This window comes from Bactrocera neohumeralis, chromosome 6 (assembly GCF_024586455.1).
Source record: "Bactrocera neohumeralis isolate Rockhampton chromosome 6, APGP_CSIRO_Bneo_wtdbg2-racon-allhic-juicebox.fasta_v2, whole genome shotgun sequence".
In the NCBI taxonomy this organism is placed as follows: domain Eukaryota; kingdom Metazoa; phylum Arthropoda; class Insecta; order Diptera; family Tephritidae; genus Bactrocera; species Bactrocera neohumeralis.
Genome location: NC_065923.1, coordinates 66,617,798 through 66,641,036, shown reverse-complemented (window position 1 = coordinate 66,641,036; position 23,239 = coordinate 66,617,798). Strand labels below are relative to the sequence as shown.

The 23,239-nt window shown below is 35.1% G+C and overlaps 1 protein-coding gene across 4 annotated transcripts in view; it reads right to left on the bottom strand.

Moving 5' to 3' along the window:
* LOC126761719 (protein phosphatase 1 regulatory subunit 16A) overlaps positions 1 to 23,239 on the bottom strand; it is a 110,284-nt gene that overhangs the window by 65,843 nt on the left and 21,202 nt on the right. Inside the window, exons 1-2 of one of the 4 annotated variants that reach the window (XM_050478090.1) lie at positions 5,237 to 5,409; positions 3,864 to 4,639 (exon numbers count right to left, since the gene is read on the bottom strand). The gene's annotated coding sequence lies outside the window, so the exon portion shown is untranslated. The other 3 variants (XM_050478091.1, XM_050478092.1, XM_050478093.1) reach the window with 3 other exon arrangements.

Sequence of the window (23,239 nt, the reverse complement as noted above, 5' to 3'; positions counted from 1 at the left end):
GTGCCAGATAAATAATTGAAATTAGGGGATAATCTTTCTCATATAATGGTTTATCTGCATGTGAAAAATGGGTTGAATCGGACCAATACTTCCCTTAGCCACCATAAACTTAACATAAAGATTTTCGATTTTCGGAGTGACTTTGTTCCACATTTATCGGCCAATATGTGAGTCAACGCAATGAAAATAAAAAGCATGTTTTATTCATAACAGTGTATCTCTGTGCCTAAAATAGACCAATTTGAGCGAGATCTTGGACTAGCCCCTATATAACTAATATCAGGATTTTCGAACATCTGGCTGACTTTGCTCTATATGATTGGTTTTACCCCTTAAAATATTTCCCTGGCTTTAATTATTTCAAGTTGCAAGAGTATAAAATGTTCGGTCGCACCCGAACTTAGCCCTTCCCTACTTGTTTTATTTTACTTAATTTCTTTGTCCTCGGAAAATATTTCTACAAATGCGCACACATTAGCAATCGAATGATAAAATGCTTTTTCTGCAACTTGGACGCTTGGCAAGCGACGATAATCGAAAAGGGTTGCCACAACAATTCATCAAGCGCTTGTGGCGGATTAAGATTGCAGCAATTTGTATTTGGATAGTTCAAAGGAGGAAAGGATATTAAATGGAAATTTCGAATTTTTTTTGTAAGTTTTTCTATACAATTCTGAATTAAAAATAATTGAAACAGTGGAGTAATACTTGAAAGTGTTATGTTCAAATATTCGGTATTGAAAATTATTTTCGATATTCAAAAATATATAAATTGTGATTAAATTTAATTAAAACAGTGAGGTAGTAAGTAAACTTTTATGTTCGAACCTTCGAAGTCGAAAATAAGTTTTTATAGTATTATATGGAAATACATACATATGATTTCGGAAATATATTCTAAAACTTATGGAAGTGAACTGGTGCGATTCAATAAATATTTAAAATATTTCAGATTATACAAAATAAGTGTTATGAGTGAAACTGAAGTTTTAGCAGCTGTTCAGAAGTTTTTGAAACTAAATATTCATAAACTTTCCTGATCTTCGTAGGCTTGGCTCTATTTTATCATACATTTAAAGACCAGCGATATGAAATGTCTGACAGAAAATAAGTATAATCGATTTAGTCGGAAACTTGAATTTTAACCTAATATTTGTAATTAAATTTACTCAAATTATGATTATTTAATCTAAAAAGCTGAATAGTTATTTGATTCACCAAAATTTTAACCGCTAAACTATTTTGTCACATAATCTAAACACCCAACAGCACACATAATCACCTGTCGCTAATTACTCCTGTTGGTATCTTAATTATCGCTTAGAGGAGAACAATGCAATAAAGAACTTTGTCGTGTTTATTGTATAAATTTGCACGTAAGTGTATTTGCTTACCAAAGTTTCTACAACGCGAATTTGCGCTACAATAATATTTATTTATTAACTGATAAGCCACAGAAGGGTTGGGTAATTATTTTAAGAAAGTTTTTGCCTGTGGGTATAGCAAATGAAACGTAAGCGAAAATTTATGTAAAGGGTAATCCATATACAGGATAGGATATATTATTGTAAGAGTGTATGCTGGTTTTCGCTGAACATATTGACACAAAATCAAGCACAATCTGCTTCAAATTTCCATAAAAAACAAGTGGCGTTATTCGCAGCAATTGTTACAGGCAGCTTTGGTGGATTTATTTTTAAAAAATATTTTGGCAACTATATTTCTATCAAAGCTGAGTGTTACGAATAAAGCATACTCAATGATTTTCAGTAAATCAAACTGAAAAATTTAGAGAAGTGGCAACCTTCGCTCCGTTTCAACAAAATGAGACGTCTCGCTGCACAGACTATGTCAAATTTATCCTTTTGCATGCAATGTTCGGCAATAGTGCCATCACCTGTCATGGCAGTGTCAACTGATAACCTCGGTTTTACTTTTTTTAAATGTTAAAATGTTTACATATTGTCATAATGTATCGACTGTAGACGATCATAAGCAATTATGGTAAATAAGGTTAAAGACAGAAGCTCGCATGAATGACAACGAGTTGAAAAATACTTAAAAATAGTATAATTTCGATATCCAAGACTAAACTGCTATAAAAATAGCCCTTGCGATCTGTCGTTTAGTTAAAGAGTTGGCAAGATGTCGAGGTCATCTATTGCGAGTTCGCTCGAATGATTTTGGTGGATATTTTTGTTATGAAACGCGTTCTTGCTCGACTCGTCCCGATAAAGCTGAATAGTTTTCAAAAAGAGTACCGTAATCAGGTCTCTTTGGACATGCTTGATCGTGCATGTTCCGATCCCATATTCATGGAGAGCATTATAGCTACCGATGAGACATGGGCTTATGATTTTGACATGCAAACAAGTCAACAATCATCGGAAGAAGGGGGAGGGAAAAACGAGCCGAAACCAAAAATACCACGCCAAAGCCGCTCAAAAGTCAAGGTGACGCTGATTGTTTTTTCGACATTCGTGGTTTGGAACATCATGATTTTTTTTCGGAGGTCATTAAGGCCTTTGGCCGTATTGAGGAGTTTGCTTGAAAATGGAATTGTGAAAGAACAATTCTTGGATTTTACACGATGATTATGCACCATCGCATCGATCCACAATTGTGACCGAATATAAAGCCAAAACCGTATTGAATACCATCGATCAACCACCGTATTCACCATATTTGGCTCCGTTATTTTTTTTGTTCCCCAAACTGAAATTCCCGCTCCGTGGAACCCGTTTTCAGTCTTTCGAAGAGATAAAACAAAATTCGTTGAAGGCACAGACGGCCATTCCAAAATGTGCTTATGAAAAGTATTTCGAGAACTGGAAAAATCTTTAGCATTCGTTTTTTACATCTAGTGGGGATTACTTTGAAGGCGACAAAATAAGTATTGATGAATAATTAAATATTTGGGGTGTCTTTTTTTACAATTTCTGGGTACTTCAGTGTATATAGTATATACAAGTTATAGAGTCTCCGACGTTTTTTCTGGCTGTTACTGACTTTGAGTAAAATTTAATAAATATCAAAAATATTTTTTCTGGAAATTATTTGGAATATTTTAAATTTAAACCGCTTTATAAACGACTTTGTATAAAAATGTAAATAAAAAATTATATTATCTTTTACGAATAAAATCAAAATAACTGAAAACAAGAATATTTTTATTAATATTTTGGGATTTTTAAAGAAAGTATAAGTTACCTTGCGTATAAATCCAAAATATGTCTAACTAGCAATTATCTTTTGGTTACATTTTCTACAATTCAAACCATCCTGTATAAATATAGAATTAAAATACTTGCGCGTATGATTAAAAAATAAAATATATCAAGAAAGCAAAATTCGGTCAAAATTGTTGAATTTCTTAAACGTAAAACATATGAAAGACACCCTGTATAAATATATAATATACATAAAAAAGTAGATTTAACTCATTTATGAATTCAAAATATATCGACAAAATTTACTTGCAGAAACAATTTTGGGATTTCTAAAACTAAACATCCATACAAACCACCCCACTTGCATGGTTTTTATCAAGTTCCTAACCACATGAGAAAGGTGTGTACGATTATATTCACGCATAATTTTTGTAAGAATCCAATTTACTCCCATAATTTTTATAAATAACGAACTTTATCAACACACTTTTACAATATATTTATATCAGTCATAACACTATTTCCTTAGCGGCCTTACCAATTCACAACAACACTATTGTCAACAACTATATACGTATCTGTAATTTTTTAGAACGCTTCATAAACATTTTTTGCGCTGGTTTTAAGCTGGTTACAGCACTACAGGCATTATACAATACATATGTATCTATACATTTTGCGTATGTGGCTTACCAACTGAAGACTTTTATTGCTGCGTCTGCTATTACTTCTTCTTGTATTTGACGTTATTTAATACACTGCTACTAGTACACTTGGGCACACAAATTACTATTACACAATAACTTCAATGGCTTCACTTTGTCAACGCAGGTCAACAGCAGCATTAAATAAATAAATACCAAACTGGTGACTAAAGAATTGATTGCCGTACGCAGGTGATTGACTGACTAACTGGCCGATTGACTTTTTGGTAAAGCACACAGCGCTATCGGGCAGCCAGAGCGCAGATCTGTCAATTGATAGTCAAATAGCGAAGGCAAAAATAAAAGTAGAAGAACAAAAATTTCCACAAAATCACAAACACTAGCACTACTACATAACTTGCCGCACTTGAAGCGCGAGCAACGAAAAATTTACGGTTTCCGTTTTTAATTACTTTTACGTTACACGTAAGCGCAAAAAGCGAGTTTTTAGCAGTTGAATGCCGTTTTTTTTTATTTTTTTTGTAATTTTTTTATTATTTATTGCAGCTTGCCTTTCTTATCAAACGTCGATTGCGCACAATTTGTTGTTGAGTTTGCCGTTTTGCTTCAACTTTTTCTCTCAATTATTTTTATAATTTTTTTTACTTATTTTTTATGCTTTGCTTTTTTTACTTTTATTTGCACTTTCGCACCATAAAATACCATAAATTACTTGCGGTCAAATGTGTAGGCAAGCCGCAAAGGTGCGCGAGCAGTGCAGACGAGCGCGCGATTCAATGGCAATCACGTGAAACTGTCACAACGCTGAAAACGACAAAAAAAAAACAGTTAATCAAACACTTGAAGTAAATAACTATGACAATTGACAAGACTTCCAATTATGTTTGTTTTGCTTTAATAACTTTTCATATTGTTTTTGTTGTTGTGTTTTCCTTTAATATTGTACATACATATGTTTTTGCTGCGTATTTTTTGTATTGCTTTTGTTGTTATTTTTTCAATAAATCTGCTGCATATTTTTTGTATTGTTTTTGTTGTTATATTTTACTAAACTTTCTTTGGAATTTATTTTCAAATAATATTTTGCGCTTTTTCTATTACTATTTTTTCCAATATTTTGTTTAGAATTTTTTTTACTTATCTTTTTTATTGTTTATGTTGCTATTTTATTTTAATTTTTTACTCAAAATTTTTTAGTTTCAACTTCTGTAAATTTTTTTTTGTTGTTTGCTAATGTTTTTGCACCTTTTTGCCACACTTTTATTATTAATGAATTATTTTTCACCAGCACACATTCCGTTCGGTCACTCAACGACACTTGGTTAAACGCTCAAAATATTTTCGCACACATTTTATTTTATTCTATTTTTTTAACAAAATGAATTTGCAAATATTTCTTACTTGTTGCCAACAATATTTTTGTATTCTGTTTCGTATTTTCTGCACTTTTTACACACACGCTGTCATAATACGCGCCGCCAACAATATGTCATTTCTATAGGTAAATAATTGCAAATATTTTTGGCGAGTGAAGTCTACGTACGCTCAGACGCTACTCTCGCACACGACTGCGACGATTTGAATGCGTTCACATGACTAAAAACAGCAAAAATATGTACGAAAATGATATGAGTGGCCAAGCAGCAGACGGTAGACAGCAGCCGGCAGAGCAGCAAGCAGCGCGGCTATTACTACAAGCGTACGACAACAACAAACAGCGAGTGCCAATAAAAGTTGTTGTGTGCGCGATGGAAGGGAGCCTATAGCGGCAACACACTAATATAAACCCCAATAAAGCGCCGACGTCGACTGCGCAGTCAGTGACAGTTGTGCAGAGAGCGCACAGCACGAGAGAGAGCGCCAACAGACCGTTGGTGTGGGGGAAAACACAAAAGAATAGCAAAAACAGAAGCTGACAAAAACAAAATCAGTGGATAAGTGCAGGTAAATGTTGTTGTTTTTGTTATTGTTGGAATTGAGAATTGTGGAGTTTTGGTGAAGAAGGTGCATGCAAATAGGAAATGTACAAAGCTAAGTGTGGAGTAGGTAGTGGTAGAACAATAGTTGGTAGGCAGTTGGGTCACATGAATGGCCAACACAAACAATGCCATACATACATACCTATAAATATGTGCATATATTTACATCAACAAAGGTGAATATACAAAGCACACGCATACATACACATTGTACATATGTATTTTACTTTGAGTTAAAGTGCATTTTGTGCCGTGAATTGCCGGCTTTTGCGGCTTTATTGCTTGCGCACATTTTATAAATACATAGTTGGGTCACAGCTATGTAGCTAAAAGGAAATCATACAATATGCAGAAAAACTTTAAAGGCAATAAAAATTACCAATACCCAACAACAATTGCTTATTTTGTAGTTGTAAAGCGAAAATTTTATATGCAAAATACGGTCGGTGCCTGAAGCGTAATACAACTATACACATATGTACATATGTAAATATACATACATATCAATATATGTATGTATGTATATACATAGATTTGGTTGGTGCGGTAACAATGACAACATAGTAGGCACTACATACAACAAAGCAGCAACTTGTGTCTGAGAATAGAAGATAGCGTGCAGACGGTGAGCAAAGATGGCAAATCAGAGCAATAGGGATAATACCAATTCTTACATAAATAAGTATATTTAGTATTACAGTTTTGTTCACCTACCGGTGGACGTACCACCCAAAATTAAGCTAGATAGATATAAGGTTATACATACAAGTATATATAATTGATCAGGATGACTAGAGAAGTTGAAATCCAGTTGACTGTCAGTATGTCCGTCGTCTCCGTCTGTCAGTATGTCCGTCTGTCCGTCCGTTCGTTCCTTGAAGCTGTAACTTGAGTACAAATTGGGTTATATGGGTTGCTTCGTACAAACAAATTTCGAGTTCGTAGATGGGCGTAATCGGACCACTGCCACGCCCACAAATCGTCATTAACCGAAAACATATAAAGTGCCATAAGTAAGCGCTAACTTAAGATACTATAAAGCTGTAATTTGGTAGTGAAGATCGCAGTGGCAAGGGGCACCTATGGGCAACAATATTAATTGCTTCTTGATTAGTGGACTGGAAACTGAACGAATTAAGTGAAATTTAAAATTGTGCTATATGGAAAGTAGGCGTGGTTGTTGTCCGATTTCGTCCATTTTCACGCTGTGAAGAATGTAAGAAGAATGTCACGTACTAAGTTTTGTCGAAATCGGTCGATCAAGTCCCGAGATATGAAATTTCACCAAAAAGTGGGCATTACGAATTACGATTCAAGGGCATGCACCTGGAATGTCCGGTCCATTAGTTGGGGAGGTGCCACTGCCCATCTGGTTGATATTCTCGTTAGAGTAGAGGCTGTCATCACCGCCGTCCAAGAAATGCGATGAACTGGACAAGGACTGAGGTGAGTAGGTCCTTGTGGCATTTACTAGCGCAAATTCGGTATGGGATTCGTGGTGGGAGAGAGGCTCCGTCACCGAATCTTGGCATTTACCCCTCTTGATTGATTTCGAGCGAGCAGGTTGTATGACAGCTACATACATATATGCTGTAGTGGTTCGATGTGAGAATCCATAATACTCCATGTCAAACTTCGTTAAGATATACAAGAACTGTTTAGTGTTCAGTTTGTAACACTGCTACTCTATAGTGGTCCGATCTGAACAACCTCTTAAAAGATTGTACTATACCTTTGAACAATAATCCATGTCGAATTTCGTGAAAATAGCTCATCAAATAAAAAAGTTTCCATATAAGGATTTATTCCGATCGATCAATTTGTATGGCAGCTATATGCTGATCCGTTATCGGCTGCTCCGAAAAAAGAATAACTGGTTTGAGAGAAAAGGACGTTTGCAAAATTTCGGATCGATATCAAAAACTAAGAGACTAGTTCGTGTACATACATATGTATACATATATAGACAGACGGACATTGTTATATCGACTCAGCATGTCACTTTGATAATTTATATAATGTGTAGACTATTAAGGCTATCAAACGCTTCCTTCTGTGTGTTACAAACATTGTGGCAAACTTAATATACCCTATTATTGTTGAGATTATTCGATCTTACCTTGGCCTAGAACACCATGAGTAGAGGTTCGTGCTCCCTGAATATATGTATTTTCGAAAAGAGGAGTAGGAAACCATTAGTTATATAATATTTCTTATCATTTATCTGTCAAAACCCTACTTTTACAACGCTATAACACAAACCTGCTCACACAACACCACTGTGCCGATCAACATCAATTCCGGTTAATGCTAAAAGTCAGTAAATAAGTATATAAATAAATAAATACATATATGTACTTATATATATAACTTTGCAGCCACCAACTGTCTACTTTGCTTGCGCTTGGTAATTAACTAACTGTGGCAGTGCAGAACAGCAACTACAAAAACACCAGCACGAATAGTCTTCAAACCAACTGCATGCACTTTACCAACAACAACTATAGTACATCACCACCAGCTCTCGCTGTTATTCATATTTGTACATCAATCTCCGCATTAGCTGTTGTTGTTTCGTTTTAGCGTCTTCCGCACTACTTTCCGCCACTGCTGACTGCTTAAGTAAAGGTGGTGTTATCTGTTCGCAACAATTACAATAACAACAACAACATCCGCTACAACTGCAAACTGCACGTAACTCATTTTATTGTTTGCACGTCCGAGAAGTTGCTTACAAATTCACAAACAAGTGGATATGGGCGAAAATAAGCATGCATACAGATATGTATACGTCAGTACTTCGTACGTGTAAGTAATTATATGCATGTACGTGAATTTTGTTGCTTTCAGCATTGTTTTACTGCCGCGCAGTTCACTTCCTACTCCCACCTAACAGCACAGCGGTGACCCTGCATTCATTTGGCCAGTGCAAAATATAAAAGCCATGCAAACATACATACATATGTACATATGTACGTGCTATAGGCTTGGCTTTGGTGAACCTATTTTGTACTCATCCAACCAAGCGTACTTAATCGGTTTCGGCTTTCAGTTTTGTATTATCCTTCGCTTCCTTTGACGCTTCCGTTCGCTCTCATTCGAAGTAAACTCCTCAATCATTCCCTTTGTCACCTTTGCGTACAGCAGGTTTTTTGCGAGCAACTGTTGCATACATGCACTTGCCTGCTTTTTACTGTGTTTGTGTAACTTAAGCTGCAGTGGTATGCCTGGCAAGAGTTGCCAACCGCCTTAGTTTCCAAGAACTATTCGAGAATAAATATATAATAAAGCCGATCGTTCAAGGGATGCATGATTCAGAAGTGAACCGCAAAGAGAGTAGTGTGAGATCTTTAGCTAAAAAGTGATGTTTCACAAGCAATTGACTCAGAATTTACATAAAGAATCTTTGGAAGGAATCATTTGTTCAATACCATACTTGTACATATTTTTTTTTTTGGAAACCAATTTTGTTAAGTCAAAAATTGTAAAATTGACAAAAAGTTATATTTTTAGGTGTATAAAAACAGAGCGGATAGGCGACTAGGCTCCCAAGTCACTGTTGACAACGTCTGATAGTGTTTAACGTTGGATCCTGCTGGCGACAGCTTAACTCCACGGTGCTCAAAAGCACAACGGATCAATACAATGCGTCGATCAGCGCCCTGAAAACTGGGTAACGATTTTCAGTACCAATCGGCAGTGTGGCATGGACACACTAACCACCTTGGTAGGGCTCGAGGCCCATCTAAAACCTCTGCCGTACTTTGGGTCCGGCACCCGGTTGCAATGCAACTCCACATTCCACTGACAAAGTCAGTTCTTCCCGCGATTTGGGTTTTAACCACAGCCACCACGAATCTCCACAAAGGGCCAAACCCAATGAGCAGACTGGAGCGAACTCCAAGGGCTACTGCTCCCCGTGGTACCAGGTTAAAGTCTTTGGTATTGACCTTGTAGCCGAAGCTACGACCAGTTGAGCTTCCATACAGCCCTGGACTGGTGGCCAGTCATAACTTTGAAGTCGTAGATAATTTCGTCTATCTTGGAACCAGTATCAACACCAGCAATAATGTCAGCCTGGAAATTCAACGCAGAATAACTCTTGCCAACAGGTGCTACTTCGGACTGAGTAGGCAATTGAGAAGTAAAGTCCTCTCTCGACGAACAAAAACAAAACTCTGTAAGTCACTCATTATTCCCGTCCTGTTATATGGTGCAGAGGCCTGGACGATGACAACAACTGATAAGTCGACGTTGCGAGTTTTCGAGAGAAAGGTTCTGCGAAAGATTTATGGTTCCTTTGCGTGTTGAGCGATTGACATAATTCAGCATGGGAAGCAAAGGAAAACCTCCACTGCGTTGGAAAGACCAGTTGGAGAAGCACCTGGCTTCGCTTGGAATCTCCAATCGGCGCCACCTTGCGAAAAGATGAAACGCTGTTGTTAACTTGGCTATTCTAAGCCAGTAAAGAAGAATAAGGATGTACCAACATTGTCATCAAAATAACGAACTGATTCGCAACATTTTTCTTCTCTACAACAAAACCTGTTGTCTCAATGCTAAATAGTTTTAGCAGCAGGGTCTAACAACCATACAGCGTGTAAAACCTTTCCTTTATGGGGTTAGCCTTTTCATTACCGATTTATATTAAGAAATTAATCTGCCACTAGGTCATATAACTACTTTTTATAGCGAGTTAACTTTCTTCACTATCGAGTCATATTAAGAAATGGTTCATATCATAGACCATATTATTGTGCGGTTACGTTGAGTCTACGGTCTATACTATTAAAGCAAAATCCACAGACCAGTTTGAAACGAATAGAAAGTATAGTTTTCACATGAAATTCCAAATTTCGCTTCAAACAACATATGAATGCCATAAAAATCTGCAAACTAGTGAAGCCGAAATATTCAAGATTTAATTTTTTTCATTATACTATTTACGACGATTCATTCTTTAAATATAAAATACCCGATATATTTTTACCCTTGGACTGATAATGATTTTCATTTAAATTTTTTCTCTCGTTGAACTCTTTCATGAATTTTCATCTTCTATTTTGTTTATTTTGACTTTTTTCAAAAATTCAATTTCCCCTCAACTGCTTCCTGTCCATCCGTTATTCAGGTAACCCTATGCCGGATGTTAGTTTCAAACCTCCTCTTCCTAGCTTTCCACTTAACTTCCCTTGCTTTTGCAAACAAAATTGGCAAACAGAAAATACGCTCTCCAATTGAATGGTGCTCAGCAATGCTCTCACTAGCACAGCATTGCGCTCAGCTTGTGTTTTGGAGCACATAATTTTACAAAAACAATACACGCATTGTGTCGGCATCGGCGACTGCGACGGCGACGGCGCCCACCCAAAAGTAAACAACAAAATCTGCAACAACCGCGCGCTCTCTAAACTGCCTGCTTGCTTCAGTTTTGTTACTTATTGGCCAGTGACGGTCAGGGCAAAAACAAATAATGCTCCGAATGCTATGCGGCAAGTTGTGAAGGCGCAAGAGTTTAAAAAAAAAAATCAGTCAGAAAATTATAATATAAAAACAAAATGAAAAAAATTGAAACAAAACAATATTTAGGAGCGGAAATTCGTATTCTGTTAATGTGCGTAATATTTTTTTTTTTTTGATGTGTGTGTGTCGGTATTTTACTTTTGTTTTCATATGCCGTATTGCGGCTGTTCTCATTGCTGCAGTAATAGCAGCAGCTGTTTGGCTTTTGCTATTGCTGTTGTTTTCGTTGTGTTTGCGAATTTTATTTTATGGAGTGTTGAAAACACTTTGTTAAACAAATTCTGCGCTTCGGTGTTGCTTTCGTGATTCTACTTATTTTTCCCACATTTATTTTGGTTTAATTTCGAACGGCTTTATTTTGTTGATTGTTTCTATTGTTGTTTTATATTTTTCTGTACGGCATACTTTGCATTGTAAACACTCAGCACACTGGCTAAATATTTTTTTTTCCTCTTCTTCTCGCAGCCAACTCTTCGTATTTCAAAGTATTGTTTTTAAGGTTACGATTTCTGCATAGTTTTCGCTGAACTTTGTTTAGTTAGTTTTCGAAACATTCCAAGTAGTTATTATTGTTGCTGAAATGTATTAAGTACACAAGCAGACGCAACAGATTTTCTAATTGAGCACGTTAATAATCAACGTAAGTAATCAGCTTTTACTACAGTGCACGATACGCCAGGCCTTGGAGAGTGCCGAATCGAACGGGCAAAATGTAATGGTGGTAGCCAACAGTCATATTACTTTAATGACGTAAGCATTATTCTCTTTTATGAATAGAAGTGGATAACTTTGTTGTTGATTTCAAATATGCAATTTTAGATTAGTCTGGTAGGCTAATGAGCTACGCATAGACCAGTTTTGGTCCTTTGCGATACCCGGTCGAGTTCAGTTACTAGATCCATGAGGAATAGTCAACCTTTAGGATGCCTGCGCTTGACGCGAATTTTATCTTTTCTCTGTGGCCTCACTATCGATACCTCCACCAGTGTATCATATCGTAGGGACCGCAGATGCTCTCAGCGTGGTCTTGCTAATGTGGGACAAACGCACAAGAGATAATCTATTATTTCCCTGGTGCCTTGCTCTAGACATTTCCTGCAGTCTTCTCGATCTGTCATCCTCGTTCTGCGGCCGCGTGTCGCCACCCGACAGTGAGTAGTTAGTACTCCGATTATGTTGCTATAGTCGTTTCTTCCAACCATTTTGTGTACTTCCGATCTACCGTGTTGCACACAGGTAGCTCGGTCCATCGGCTTTTGATTTTATTTACCATGCTTCTATACAAAACGTCGTATAGACAATGCGTGGGTTTCACAATATTGCTCACGTGGGTGTTAGCCGTACACCATTAGAAGTTACTGTCTTGACTGCTGCTTTGCTGTCTACGCAGATGTTGCCTGCAGGTGCATTAGGGTCAGCTCTGTGGCTTTCGCAAAAGCAAAGACCTCAGCTTGACATATACAACAGTGGCCCGGCAACTTAAAAAGCAACCTTATGCTTAACTCTGGACATTTTATCCCCGCGCCAACTCCATACTCTATTTTCGAGACATTTTAGTTATATCGAACAAAGAATTAATGATTCAAAGACGACTACTTCTCCACAGCTGATATTGCTGTTAAAATTTCAAAATTATTGGAGCTTAAAGACCCTTGTAATGTTCGAATATTAATTTAAATCATATTTTGGGAAAATTCAAACATTCTACGGGGTTTCTTTAAACAAACTCATTTTAACAGAGATATTGGACAAAAGTTTTGCGTTGGCAAAAAATAGCATGGATTACAATTATCTCAGTGAGACCTGGTTTGACTTTCACTAAGACTAAGGTAATGCAATATTGCATTGAATTTTTTATAGAGAACGATACGAAATAATTAAATCACTAAATAAGGTTTAGCGAACATCCGTTACCGAGAATGTATTCTCTCGATAAAACAGTGACCGCCACTACTCTAAATTTTCCTAAACTGCAGAATTTCTTATGAACTCTACAAATCATTCCATATTCAGCTACTTAGAGCTATTTTAACAACCAACTGATCACTCGAAAACAAAATGTGATAAAACAATAAATTTTGGAAAGAAAAAAATTATATGTTAATGGTGAAATTCTGCTGGTGACATATTAAATTTTTGCTCTTCATATAATTAGAAAATGTAAAGTGTGCCTGGTCTGGTAAAATGGTTTCTATATTAAATTAACATAATTTTAATGGCAAGTGATGACTTCGTTTAAAGAGGCATTGATCAAGCAATTTTGATACAAATATTGTTAATATTAAAGTTCAGTTTTAAAACTTTTGACATTAATATATCATTTTTTTTCTTTCCAAAATTTTTTGTTTTATTTACATAGTTAAGGCCGTCAGTTTCTCCCTTGAGTATTTTTTCTATTTGAATTAATGTTTCCTGCAATCACAGATCTAGCAGAGTACACGCCAACACTGATGGTAAGCACTCTTTGTTGAAATTTGTTCTGTTTTTGAAAAGTATGAAAAACTGATTTATTTTTTGTTGGAAATATTCATGCGCACAGCCACCAAAAAATTTCATAAAGCGAATATTCGAAACTTCAACACAAAGTAACCGACAGTTAACTTAAGCGAAAAATGTTTACTGCTTTTTATTTTTTCACCACAACAGGTCAAAGGATTATAGCAACAATGTTGCTGCAACATACATATTTGACGCAACAATATACTTTGAATAAATATGCGCTCACCCACTGGGCGTCATTGGCAGCACAGCTATTTTATGGCAGTCAGTTTTATGAGAAAACAAGTGAAATTGAATGAAAATACAACAACAGCAACAACATAAAAGTGATAGTAAAACAACAAAATTAAAGGTACTATAGACATAAAGACGTATAAAAACAAAGTGAAAATGTCTAGTGATGAATGAATTAAGCTAGCAAGGCAAAACGCCATTGGGCGCCCTGTTAGTGCTCCTACGGCGGCGTCATTAACATGCGAGTGCAATAAATTTTAATTGTTAACAATTTAACTGTTTATTTGCGTCGAAGGAAAATGGCAAACAGCAAATTTATATAAATATATATGTATATATAAGTGAATTTATGATTTCATTGTTTAACTTACAACCTGCGCAACGCAAGCGTGTGGTTGACAGTTAAAAGTTAAATTTCAATTAGAGATTTCCGAGTAATCAATTTCAAACACATTTCACACATTGCGGTATAAGGTGGTGGAATTTGCTTTGATTTTATCATTAAAATAATTATATCATAAATATGAAATATTTACACGAGTGATATGTATGTATATACTATATGTTAATTAAATAACGTTTATTAATGACTAGTTTACGTTTGAAATTATTTACGATGTCATAAAATTTATTATTAATTGCATAAAATTTTAGAAATAACAATTAAATACGTGCATTCAATTATAATTGGTAGCCACTAAAGTCAACAGACGCAACCAAAGATGTAATATATCACATACATACATATAGTATAAGCATTAGGCTGTCCGTTATTTCACAAGTTAATTTTTTTTACAAACGTCGCCTAAAGTCTCAGTTTTTGCCCTAAAAACAAGGATCCAAGGTAAAAAGCTCTTTATTTTCAATTTAAAACTTAACTAAATAATTTTAGTTTCCTTACATTTAACATATGATTTTTTGATCTTTTGCAATAAATTATTAATTCTAACACATCTAACATTTTTCCCGCTACAAAAAAGGTCGAAAATTTTTTTTCATACAAATAATTCTTCAAAAGTTATATGCTGTTAAAGTTATGCATCAACTGTATGGAGCATTCATACAATATATGTACATATGATACAATGGTACCATGGCGTATGAGCAACACAGAGTGTACCATATGAATCACTTGTATGCATGACTATGCTCAGATCATTTACTTTAACTTTAACCACGTATAACAACTAAATGAAAACTATTATGGAAAAAATTAATAAGACCTTTTTAATAGAGTGTAATATTTTGTATTAGAGTATCACTTTTCAAAGTTATAGGTATTTTTGTTTCGAGATAAACGCTTTTTTGCAAAAGATTAAAAATCCCAGCTTAAATTAAAAATAAAAAACTTGCTTACATTAGCAAAACCTGAAAATTCTGACGTCATTTGGGAAAAATATTAACTTGGAAAATAACGCAGACCCCAATGTACACACTTATTTACACATATACAATTCGAAACATATGTTTGTAAGCCAATAAATACCAGCATTAAATGCGACCAATTAGTAAAACAAAGCAAACACGCAACTGACTTTGGCTTAGGTGTGTGTAATTAGCCGCATCCTAGCGCAATCATAGCAACTAAAACGTGTTAGAAATTCATATTTTGGCTACGAAATTGAAAGTTCAACACACGTTCAACAAAAAGCTTGAATTTATTTGCAATTATTTTTATTTCTAATAATTGCTATGGAATTGCTTTAGAACAAATTTCGCACTATTTAGCGCTTTATTAGTGGCAGTTTTGTATTCGAAAAATGCAAAGATTCGATATATAGCAACATATATACGCACATATATATATATCTTCTAAAACTAATTTGCACTTCAATAAAATAAAATGTGTTAAATAGCAATAAATTGCGAATTTAATATACAAATAGCAACTAGCAAGATCAGATTGTTAATTCATAATTGGTAGTGTGAATATGTATGTATGTTTTATTTGCGATAATAATGGATTTTGTTTGCACTATTACTCACCTTTTTGTATTACTGACGTTAATAAGGCACAAAGTTACACTAAAATATAAAAAGAAAAAAATATTAATAATCGATTAAATATTATTAATTAATTTTTTACAATGTAATTAATTATTATTAAATATATTTTTATAATGTAATCAATTAATATTAATTTTTTATAATTTAATTGTTGTTATTAATTTCAGTTTTTTAATTACTTATTATAATTTATTTATTTTTTTTTTTAATTGAGTTAATTATTTTTTATACAATTAATATTTTTTACTTTAGAATAAATTTCTTAAATTAAAAAAAATATTGAATTACGTTTTAAAACAAAAACTGCTTAACCGGGCAAGAATACTATTTAATTACAATGCAATTTTCTCTCTTTTTATTATTTTTCTATTATTTAATTAATTATTACTATTGTTTATACTTTAATTTATTATTAATAATTTTTAATTTTGTTTTTTTTTTTAATTTAATTAGCTTTTTTTATTATTTGATTATTTAACTAAATACTTTCACTATATTATAATAAATTCTAACTCTTCTGGAGTTCTATTGCCTAAAAAGGTTTTTTTCTCTTAGTTTTGTGCATATATATTTCTAATGCTATCCAAACTATTTCAATGACCAAAGGAAATCTCTCAATAAAACAATGGCATACCTCCATTTACGACAAGAGCTCCAGTCTTCTTAGAGTTCAAATTCTCTCTAGACTCATTATTAATGTAACACCAAATTTTTTCGAATTATTTTAACGACAGTCTGTTCGCGAGATGATAAAACGTAGTCTTCCAAGATGAGCACTCAGTAAAACAGTGATTCATAACTCTCTCCGATTTCGTTTTCTGATACTTCCACGTTTTCTGGACCTTCAGTATTTCTTATGGTCTCCACAAAAGTCATTCCGCATTGAATATTCGTCCTCTTGCCACTTTTTCGGGCTATTACAACAACCATATGATCACTCTAAGACATCATACGTTCTCTACTACGGAAAATTGTTTACAATGTTTCTTTCTCGTAATATTATTAACCCAGCAGTCACTCGGAACATCACTGATAACTGGAATACATTTGTGCTCGTCCTTTGAGGAAGATGTTAGAATTCACCAAGCCTCAAGCTTATTATCGATATTTGCTGTTTTCTGTAAAAGTTCAATAATATCCAATTGAAGATCGAAAGATGATTTGGGGCCAAAGACACCGCCAATTCATATAAATAAATTTAAACCCAAAATTTGCATGCTAAAAAACACCAAAATTCACGTTTAGATACTTCACTATATCGGATAATATATTCTAGAACCTTCTTTCAAGTGATTGCGAGGAAAATATTTCAATAAACTCATGTTTCTTCTGCCATTTTTTGACGAATTTTAATTACCTAGGCATTATATCATGTTACAGAAAACTTAACTCCATAAGCTCAGTACTTGCATTCCCAGAATATTTCCACCGATATGACGACCGAAAATAAGAAAAGTGCTCTGAGCGCCATGCACTTAGGAGTGGCCAGAAACGATTTTTTTACATCTGTCTCAAGCAGTTCACGACTTCCCGATCTTAGACCGAAAGGCGAAACATCCCTCTACAGGGTTGTGCGGACTCGGGTATAACTGCGTAAGCGGCGTCTACGCCAATAAAGAAGAATAAGACATTAATCTAAGTATGATAGATATACGTAGAAGGATGTTGGAGAAATATGAGATCGCGTCAATTTATGATAAGTAACACGTTGGAATTGTGACAAAAACTCATTTCCTTTAGTCGGTCGAAATGCATATGGAAAGGTAGCAGAGCATTATTTATGAATCCCCACTCAAGTGCATCGACTCTTAAAAGTGTGGCTGTTGAATTTTATGTATAAAAATAAATTAAATTAAATGCATAAATTTAATAACAGCTTTAAAGATTTTGGAAAAGTTTCGTATTTTCTTGTTGTTAATAACTGGGTTCAACGCTTGATTTGGCAATTAATTTGCATAAAGTTAATTTGCATATTTAACGATATAAAATATCAACACTGAATATAAAAATTTAAATCACATGCAAGAATTCGCGTACACGAAGCGCATGCGCGTGTAAATTAAGAAAATAAAAATGTCAAATGCACTAACAAAAACTCTCCAGTGCATTGATTTCTACATACAAATATCTGAGCCAAAATCGCACACCGCTTAACAAAGTCGAGCGAGCTCCAAAGGCTGACTGCATTGCAATCACTCCTCCCGATCAGCGCCGCGTGTGTTCTGAACTCTACCTTTTGTTTACCTCGCCCCCTGCTCACCTCAAACGGAAACTGCTATCATTGCTGTTTTTTGCACTGCATTTGGTTATTTATTTGTTGTTTTGAGCAAGGTTTACCTTGACTCGCTTTTTGCCTTTCAATTTCTATCGGTATCTATTTATTGGCATTTTTTATATTTTTCTCCACACGCTCGCGTTAATTTCATAGAATTCGCACTTTTCGATTTCTGCCGCTGTTTGGCTACCCTTTTGTTGTTGCTGTTGTATTTTTATTGTTATTTTTTCTGGCCGCCTAACGGGTGTCAATTGATATTGACAATATTTACATTCATTGAATTGACTTGGCAATTGCTTTTTTATCTTTTTCGCATGGACTTCTGCACGGAGATAAAATTTCGCCATACTGTTGGACACTAATTTGGTCGAAAAGTTTGTATATATCTATATATACTATATTTTTATACGCTCATTATTATTTTATTTTTGCTATTTTACTTGCTTCCCATATTTCTCTAATTAATTTCATAGCGTTATTTAATTTGTCAAGCTATAATTGGCATGTGAGCTATTAAGTCATATGCCAGCATACTCCTTTGTATATAAATACTTATACATAGGTATGTATATACATGTATGTATATGTATATAAACCTTTTATTTAATTAGCGGCTAAAGCAACAGTCAAATGTCAGTCAGTTAAACAGTTTGCTGGCCAATAAAAGGAGCACACATAGTCGCTAACTGTATTGTGTTTCCAGCAGACGCATTAAGTCGCTTAAGCGTAGCGGTGTACTGATAAATTACATATATAATATGGTATATAAGGGGTGTTCAAAAAGTTCAATATGAAGAATATATAATATTATCCTCCCTAGCGAGGATTGTTATCGTGTCGCGATGAGGCGGCTTATTAAGTACAATGATCCTCAGAGCGATGCCGGCGGTAGCGTAGCCATCGAGGGATGTTCTTCGTAGTGTCAGCTCACATGATAGTGACGGCTACAGCAGGCGTTTGTCTTGAAGCAAGCGGCTCACGTGTATATTTTATGGCAGGTTCGTAGGCCAAGGGCCACCTACAACAAGTTTCGTCACTGCTTCTTCTAATTGTTTGCTCCACCGAAGACACGGTATATCACTACGTGATTTACCATCGACTTATGCATCGAAGCCTTTTTCGCTGAAACGTCATTATCCATCGACACAACATAACCAAGCTACCTTAGTCGCTGGATAACGTTGTAGGACAAATCAAAACAGTACGTTGTTTGTCCGGATAAGATAGTCATCTCCAATATGTAAAGAGCCAAAAATCTTGAGAAGGACTTTTTTCTCGAACATTCTAAGCGCCATCTCATAACTTTTTGACATCGTCCAAGCTACTGCGCCATACAAATGCACGGGTACTATCCGCGACTTGTGTTAATTTGGTCTGTCGAGAGAAGCTTATACATTTTAATTGCCTGCTGAGCCCATTAAAAAACAGCGAATTCAAGATTTGCTGGATCTTCCGCATGTCATCATCATTGTGGAGATGATGGTGTCAAGATGGAGGTTGACCGCCAAAAACTGATATAAATTTATCTATGCATTATTGCTGAGTTAATCCACGTCGAAAGTTGTAGAAAATAATCGCTCGAAAATGTTCGCGTTCTATTCTACTTTTTGGCCGAGATGTCTATTTCAAGTAACTGTACGCAACGCAGCAGCAGCAAACGAAACCACTGCTTTTCGGAAAAGGCAAAAGAAGAGCAGGTACGATGAAGAGTGCCATGTCGCAGTGGAGAGAGAGCAGACTGTCTACCTCGCAACATTACAATCAACCACAACACATACGAGGTGGGATAGATACCAAAAGCTGAAGAGGTAAGTGAGACGCATTTGCAGACAAAAAAAGAGAAAGGCTTAAACGCGAGTGAGTACAAAAAGTTTGCCAAACTGACCGACAGGAGTAATGCTCGAAAATTCTACGAAAAGATGCGGCGACTAACAGAAGGTTTCAAGACCGAAGCATAGTACTCTTGTAGAACCCCCCGGAGGTGATCTAGTGACTGATGCTCAAAACAGTAAAAATATAACATCTGGAGATGGTGAACCCGATTTCCAAATCGATGAGGATGGAGTAGACGTTAACTTGCCTGACCATGAAGAAGTTCGAATACCTATTACCCTTCTGAACGAAAACATGCCCGACGATTGGAATTTAAGTGTGCTCTGCCCAATCCACAAAAAGCGATTCGCAATTGCGCCACCGTGGGATTGTACCGAAATAAATATATACGCCCCACATTTACATATATCTACCGAGTGGCAATCATCTTGATAGATTTCAAATATTTTTACGGGTTAGCGGTGATCAGTTACATGCTTTAATCTAAAATAATCGTTGGATCACCGAAGACTTCGTTAACTCCACCACATAGCATTAAAGGGCGCCAAATAATATTAAATATTAAAAAATACTTTAAAAACCTCTTCGAATCGTAAATTTTGACCACCCTTTCCTATTTAATATTCAACCACATCCATTAAACTTTTTAGTGTCCTCGGTACTGTTACGTTTGTTGCAACCGTTTCCATTGTATTGAGTTGCCTCGACGTCTGCCATATTTTATTTTGTTTATTTAATAATTTATTCTGTACACTCCAGTTCACCACTTTCAATACAAAACTTACGTACCGCCGGTGAAGCGACACGCTCGCACAGATAGCAAGTGCAACGCTAATAAATTCTAAAGCTTTGCTCGTGGGTCTTGCAAACAAAGTCGTGACGTTAAATATTTTTTTCATTTTTATTCTCACTGAATGGAAGCTGCGAGTACAAAACGCCACAGTAGGGGATTAGCTTCACTTTAACGCACCTTTGAATACAAACCGGTTTTTAGGCACGCAAAAATATTTTCTACTAAAAATTTAAATTTAAATTAAAAGCTTTTGCCTTTGGCTAAAAATTGATATTGACTGAGTAAAAGTTGTTTACAAACACTGAACTGATGTCATTTTACAATTTTTCTGTTTGTTTTATGTTTTCAAATTGAACAGCTGTTAGTAACTGCAGTAAGTAAAGAATCGCCGCTTAAATAAAATTGATACGTAATGATTTTTTGGAATAATATGGAAATAACAATTTTTGGAAATAATGTTCCCCCATACAAATGAATTTGGTTTCCAATAGTCTTCGGTTAAAATACGAAATTATTGAGACAAATCATCGACTTTTGATCAAAATCGACAACAAATGCTTTGAATCCACTGAAATGAAAGATAAATCTGACATTTATTTCTCATAACAAGTTCGTAAAAGCCTAAGGGGTAATAAACACTTGTGTACTTGAAAAATGGAGTTTTTTGCTAATGTATTGAATGTTAATATCATGTGTGATCCAAGTGGAGGTAGCAGGTTTTTTAAATAGCCTTTTTTTCTTCTCAAGCTATGATGTTATTTTTGTACAGTATTTTTTGGCATTTCATCTTGGAAAGACTTACGTCTAAACAACGAACTCGAAGTGACGTTTGGACATATGGAACGACTTGGCGCATTTTACGTCGTGATCTTACATAAATTGAAAGCGCACAAAAGCTTGTGCAAAAACTTAAGAAGCTCGACCTTCTCAAGCGACATTCGACATTTTCGAGCAACATTTAGTTTCAACAAACCGCATCAATCAATGGATTTATTGAGAGAACACTTCGGTGAGCAGATAATTTTACGTTTTGGGCCGGTTGATGGGCCAAGATCGTGTCTTATCACACCGTTGGACTTTTTCGTGTGTGGATATGTATAGTCTAAAGTCTATGCGGACAATCCCGATTCGATTCTGGCTTTGGAGCAAAACTTCACGCGTATCCTAGCCAGTTACCAGTCGAAATGTTCGAATCATCGAAAATTGGACTCAACGGATGGACCATCTGAGACGTAGACGTGGCCAACATTTGAAAGAGAACATTAAATAATGTTCTTTCGAATTATAAAAAAAAACACCCCCATTAAATTTCATGTTTCTGTGTTGTTTTTTTTTTTAAGTAGGGAACCTCGAAATGGATCAGCCATTATTTCAGAGTATTGTTCGAAAATTTGAAGTTGATCTCGATCGGAATATGAGCATATTTATAAGAATTTAGTGTAATGACTCCCAAAGCTTTAACCAAATTTTTGTCAAGTAATGAGATTCTTGAAAACAATTTCGATTTTTTTTATTGATATATTTTTACTTTTTTTCGTAGAGAATTATGGGATCAAGGGAATCCAAATTTTTTCAGAATAAATCGCTTATGCGATCAATTATTAGAGTGCATTAAATTCTGTAAATTTAGATTATTTTTATTTATTTATTAAATACTACGCTTATTCAAACAATACTATGTATATGCACAAAAAAAAATATTTTTTTCTGACTTTCAAGTGGTTATACGAGTAACCCCTGCTTTCCTCTTATAACCCTTGACTAAAATGCACCATATTTCATCGCCACATGTTTTTCTGCTCTTTTCAAACATAACTTAAAATTTCATTTGCCATTTGCCAAACGTACACCTACTGTTCATTTAACTCAATAAGGTTATTATAACACATTCACACCGAAAGCAAAAGTTTTACAAACTTTACAGCATCTTTAAAATTGTTCAACTTACTAAAAACCTGACAGGAAGTAAACAAGTTGGGTGCAAACTTTTTGACCAACTTAATATCTAATTTCACCCCCGCAGCGCATAAAACTGTCTAACCACTTTGTCGGCAATGCCAGCAGAGTCGGCATAAAGTTTATAGTGCCGCATAGTTGGCAGTTGCGCCATATTGAAAGTGCAAATAAAAGTGTTTTTTGGAAAAATATCGAAAACAAGTACGGAAGAGGCAAGTACGGGTGCCACCGAAGATAATATTAAGATGCCACATACTAATAAAATATTCCCTAAGACGTACCTTCAGGAATCTTACATAAAATCA